A 6,000-nucleotide genomic window follows, 5' to 3' on the forward strand; every position below is an offset into this window, starting at 1 on the left:
ACAGGAGGCTTGTAAAATACTATTAGGTTGGTGCAAAAATAATTGCGGTTTAAAAGGTTAAAAACAATCGCAAAAACTGCAATTAGTTTTGCACCAACCTAATATTAATGTTCTAGTTCTTAACCTGGTTGGTAGGTATATGGGCATTTTATTATTCTTCCTTAAACTGTACAAGTTTTAGAAACTTTTCTGTATGTTAAATGCATTTAAAAATTTTTAAAGAAACAGACTTCAAGTCCAATAACTGTACACCTGACAGAACACATACAATCAAAGAGAATCACTGTCATGTGGGGTGTCGTATGGGGTGTTTGGTCCCGCTCCCCACATAAGAATGCAGGATATGGTGAGGCCAAAAAAGAACACCCACGAAGCCATAGGTAGGGGAGTCATACCACTATATTCTCGCTGGCGGCTGGGTTGGAGACACAGGGAGCAAACATCCACCAGTACCCCAACAAGGGGTCTTCTGCACCCCAGTCTCTCTGGCAGCCAGGCTAGACACAGGAAGTAGGATCCAAACGATCCACAATCTGCCATCCACTTCTCTGCCTGCCAACCAACTAACCAACGCAGCCGCCGCAGTTATATCAGTGGCTAATTGGCTAACTGGTTACAGCTGATGGCCAACCAGTCACAGCTGATGGCCATCTACTACCCAAGCCAGCACCTTTCCACATGAGGCCGAGAGCCTGGAAACTGCTCTCTGGGGCTCTGTCCCCACAATCACAATAAACACATCAGTATCTGCCTATGGAGGGAAAGGTTTGGAAATGGGAGTGGAAGTGAGGAGAAAATGAAATGCGTGAATAAATAAATAAAAATAGATACAGTCTACTAATCAAAGATAATAATGTGATATGCCCATGCAGTACAGTTTCCTCTACCTTCTGCACCTGAATATTGAATGTGATAAAGAAGCTGGGCCTTATTAAATCTGGTCCAAAACCAATAGATATAAAACCAAATCACATGAATACCCAAAAGATTATTATAATCAAGTAAATGGTTGCTACAGAAGGTTATTCCAAGGTGGAGGATTTTGAAAGACCCTCTGAGTGGTTATTTCTCCAAAGTTTCATCTGTGGACTGTTGCCCAATGTTCCTGAAGGATTCCAAATGCAGCCCTTGGCTTCTCAGCCCATTGCACAATAAAACACAAAAACCAGCAGAGAAAGCAGAAGATGAAACTAGTGTCCCTACAAAAGCAAAAGACAAAACCCTCGCATCTCAGAAGAAAAGCAGTCCCATGTGGGACTGTGTCTTGGAAATTGCCTCTGAAATTTAAAAATAAGAAACAAAAACCAGGTTGTTGGAAAAATGAGTGCTTGAGTAAACTTCAACCATCGTCAGCCTGGAAAAGGATCAGGGGTTACACTGAGTCTACTCAGATCACCCCTAGTCACACTATGCCTCTTTTTGTCCCCCAATCCTAGAGTCCTGTCTCCATTGATTAGCAAAGGGACATTTCCCCCTCTGCACAAAGGCCACATATTCCACCCTGTCTCCCCGTGCTCGGTTCTTTGATGCATTTTAAATCGAGATCAAGCCAATTATCTCTTATCTTGTGAAATGGCTCCTTATTACTGTGGGATGTGCCTTCTTGCCGAACCCCTGTGTCTACTAACATATCAGGTAGACATATTCCTTGCAAATTAAACATAGGAATATGGACCTCCCCATGCCATCTGTAACAACCTGGTCTGACCCATGATAGCCGACTTTGTGGGTTGGGCCCTTGCAGAAGTCCCAGTTTGCTTGTGCACAGCTGGCCTTAACAAGGGAGGCCAGCTGTTTCTGAGACTCATTAAAACTATACAGCACATGTTGCCACCTTCCTGTGCCAGTGCCCACTTTCAAAATTGGCAGAAGATGGAAGAAAGTCTATCATCAATGTCTTCATCAAACAGGGTGTCTTGATGCCAACTCAGAGTCTATGCAATAGACCCATACTCTTGGTAAAAAAAAAAAAAAAAAGTCAGGCAAATGTATTTCTAAGAGCAGGCAGGTCTGCCAGCACATTCATGACCACATTAAGGAATATGTCACCCTTTCATCCCAGAGTTCTGTCCCCACCATCATCAAGCTTCTTTGAGGTTGATCTGACCAACACTTTGTTTCTCTGTCTCAGGACGCCCCCAATTCCCCAAAACTCGGCCTTCTCTCATCAGCAGCAACAGATAACTTAAGAGTCCCTTCCTGGGTCCCACCATTTCTAAGGAAACTAGATAGTGCTCTGTTGGTTCTCAGTATGCCTCAGTGTCACCTGAGAGCAGTGAGTCTCAGCTCATCAGACCCAATGTACCTTTTACTGTCCTGAAATGGAATTCAATAGTAATGGAACCCACCTACAGACAGTTCTTAAAATCAAGATCATGCACTAATTTCAATATAAAGGGAATATACCAGGTGCCTTTTCTACATCAGTTGAGCAAATCTTACAACTTTTATCCATTTTAAACCATTTATATGGTGAGTTTTGAAGTTGAAGCATAACATCCTTATATTCCTGGTCATCGTCTGTACTTTTGAATACACTGTTAATGTCTGTTAGCTAACATTTTATTTGAGATTTTTGTTTCGTAAATGAAATGGCCCTAGGAATTTTTATCATGGTTTCTCCTTATCTGGTTCTGCAATGTAGGTTACACTAGGCTCAAAAGATGAAATGGATAGGTTTTGCTCATTTGTTACTATGCATAAGATCAGAAACTTGAAAGTTTGCTACAGCTTACCTACAGACCAGCTGGGGTTTTGAAGGGGGAGATTTGTTTGATTATCATTGCAGTTTCCTTAACACTCACTAGACTGTTCAAGACTTCTCTTTTTGTGCCAATTTTAGCATGTTATATTTTTTCTAAGAAGGTATCCTTTCCATCTGAGTTTTCGAATTCATTAGAATATCATTTATAATTCTCCTCTTTAAAAAAATCTATTTTGTCCATAGTTATCACTCCCTTTTTATTCTGTATCTTGGTTTTTTTAATTTTCTCTCTTTTTTTCTTGATCATTCTTGTCAGAAATCTGTCTCCCTTACTAATCTTTTCAAAGACCAGCTTTGGTTTGGTCAATTTTCACTGTTGTCTTTTGTTCTCTGTTTCATTTATTTCTGCCTTGTCATTGTTATTTTTTTCTTGTTTCTTTGAATGCAGAAATATGAACTGTGGCATTGGCACAAAAATAGAAAAGTAGACCAATAGAACAATATAGATACAAACCTGTGTATATAAATGAACCTAGTGTATAATAAATCAATGGAAAAAGGATAGTTGTTTAGTTGCTGGTGTTGAAATAACTGGCTCATGACATGGTGAAAAATAAAACCAGATCCGTACCTCACACCACATAAAAAAATGGACTAGACAGAGGGCATAAATGTGAAAGGTAAAACTGTAATGTTAATAGAAGAAATTGTAGGATGATATCTTTGTGATCTAGGGGCTTGGAATGACTTTTTAGATGAAACTTTGAGACTAATCCACATGGGGAAGACATGATTAATTTTATTACATCAAAGTTAAGGATTTGTGCTTGATGAAAGACACTATGCACAAAGGTAAGACAATCTACAGATTGGGAAAGGATATTTGCAATGTCTAAACCAACAAGGGATTTAATATCTAGAATATACAAAGATCTGTGAATCAACAACAAGAAGAGAACATCACCAACAATAGAAAATTGAGCAAAACATTGAACAGACAATTTGTAGAAGAAGAAATTTCAAACTCCAATAGTACACGATGAAGTATTCACGATCATTGAAAATCTGAGAAATTAAAATAACAGTGACATATGATTTTACATTTATGAGTCCGACAAAATTAGAAAACAATAATGCCAAGTGCTGCTGGGAATGAGGGGACCTACAAACTCACCTGAGTGGCTGGTGGGAGTTTGGACTTGAGCAGCCATTCTGAAGGGCTGTCTGGCATTACCTTATCAAGTGAAATGTGCCCCTGGGCATACTAAATCCCAGGGAAAGACATAGATGTATAAAGGTGTTCATCACAGCATTAAGTCCAAAAATAAAAGGCAAAATCTAAATGTATATATCTTCAAATTAGAAGCTTCCAAGAGCAGAAAAACAAGCCCCCACTGGTTAAAGTGGAGTGTCCCAGCCCAGATACCCAGGTACCCTACATTGCTGCAAATGGGTTACAGGTGTGGGAGTTATATATAGCTGTAATTTAAAAAATAACGATAAATGCTTTTAAAATACATCAAACACATTTACAACTGTTCTTTTTTTAAACAAGTTTTTAAATATTTTGAAACTATATTTGAACAGTACCGTATTCAGACAGTTCCCTCTGTGAACTTCTAGATCCAGTGATTATGCTGACATGAAAGAGGTAATGTGCCCCTCTGGCCATCAGAGAGCAGCTCTCTGCGGGCTGCGCTATGCAGTACTCTGGGGAATCGGTCCACTTAATGTGATTTTCACTTTGCTCCTGTTCATCAAGATACTTTGTTTTGTGTGCTGTATAATATTTACATTTTTATTAGATTCAATCTGTTCTTTTTACATTTTTTTTGGTAACACAGAAGTTATGGAAGTTATATCTTTCTTATCAGAATCAGCATCTATTAGGTGCTGCTAAAAGGAACATAATTGATTTTGTTAATTTTCTCAGTTGTTATTTCCTCATTCTCTCTGCCCCTCCCTCTGTCCTTTCCTTCTTTCATCCTTTTTTTCTTTCTATCTACTTTCTCTGTCACTCCCTTCACTCTCTCTCCCCAATTTCTTTCTCCCCATCTCTCTGTTATTGGATTTCGATGTTAACAATTAACCATATGCTGATTTTTGATAGAATTTCATTCTGAATTATTATTTCCTTTTAGAAAAAAATATGAAAACATAATAGTGGAATTATTTAATTAAGTTCATTCATTAGAGTGGGCTGATTATAGGCTCTTGCATCTTCAAAAATCTGTTACTCAAAGTATGTTCATACATGAGTGTAATATTTATTTTGAATACTTAGAATTTTTAGAATTTTCTTTATCAAATTAACCAAAAATTAATATTTCATTTACCACATGCAGGTTTTTTAAATTTCAATGAAATTCATCTTAAAATACTCTTAATGCCTCCTACCATTAAAAATCATTTTTGAGAGCCTAACATATAAATAGATTTAGTTTATACAAACACTTATTTCCAAATTTGTATTAGCCAGTGTTCTCTAGAGAAACAGAACTAACAGAATGTATGTATATACAGAAAGAGATTTATTATAAGGGATTGGCTCACGCAATTATGGAGACTGACAAGCCCCAAGCTCTGGAGGGTGAGTCTGCAAGCAGCCAACGGGAGACCCCGGGGGAACTGATGGTGTAGTTCCAGTCCAAGGCCAGCAGGCTCAAAATGCAGGAAGAGCCAGTGTTTCATTTCTAAGCCAAAGGCAAGAAAAAGTTAATGGCCCAATTCAAAGGCAGTCAGGCAGAAATAATTTTCCCTTACTCTGAGGAAGTTCTGCCATTTTCTTCTATTCAGGCCTTCAGTGAATTGGATATGGCACAGCCACATTAGGGAAGGCAATCTGCTTCACTCAGTCTACCATTTTTTAAAATTTTTAAAAAAGATTTTATTGGGGAAGGGGAACAGGACTTTATTGGGGGAACAGTGTGTACTTCCAGGACTTCTTTCCAAGTCGAGTTGTTGTCCTTTCAATCTTAGTTGTGGAGAGCGCAGCTCAGCTCCAGGTCCAGTTGCCGTTGCTAATTGCAGGGGGCACAGCCCACCATCCCTTGTGGGAGTCGAACCGGCAACCTTGTGGTTGAGAGGATGCGCTCCAATCAACTAAGCCATCCGGGAGCTCCGCGGCAGCTCAGCTCAAGGTACCCTGTTCAACCTTAGTTGCAGAGGGCGGAGCCCACCATCCCTTGCAGGAGCCGAGAAATCCAACCGGCAACCTTGTGGTTGAGAGCCCACTGGCCCATGTGGGAATCAAACCGGCAGCCTTCGGCGTTAGGAGCACGGAGCTCCAACCGCCT

Source organism: Rhinolophus sinicus, chromosome 18 (assembly GCF_057876585.1).
Source record: "Rhinolophus sinicus isolate RSI-liver-muscle chromosome 18, RSI-T2T, whole genome shotgun sequence".
Taxonomy (NCBI): domain Eukaryota; kingdom Metazoa; phylum Chordata; class Mammalia; order Chiroptera; family Rhinolophidae; genus Rhinolophus; species Rhinolophus sinicus.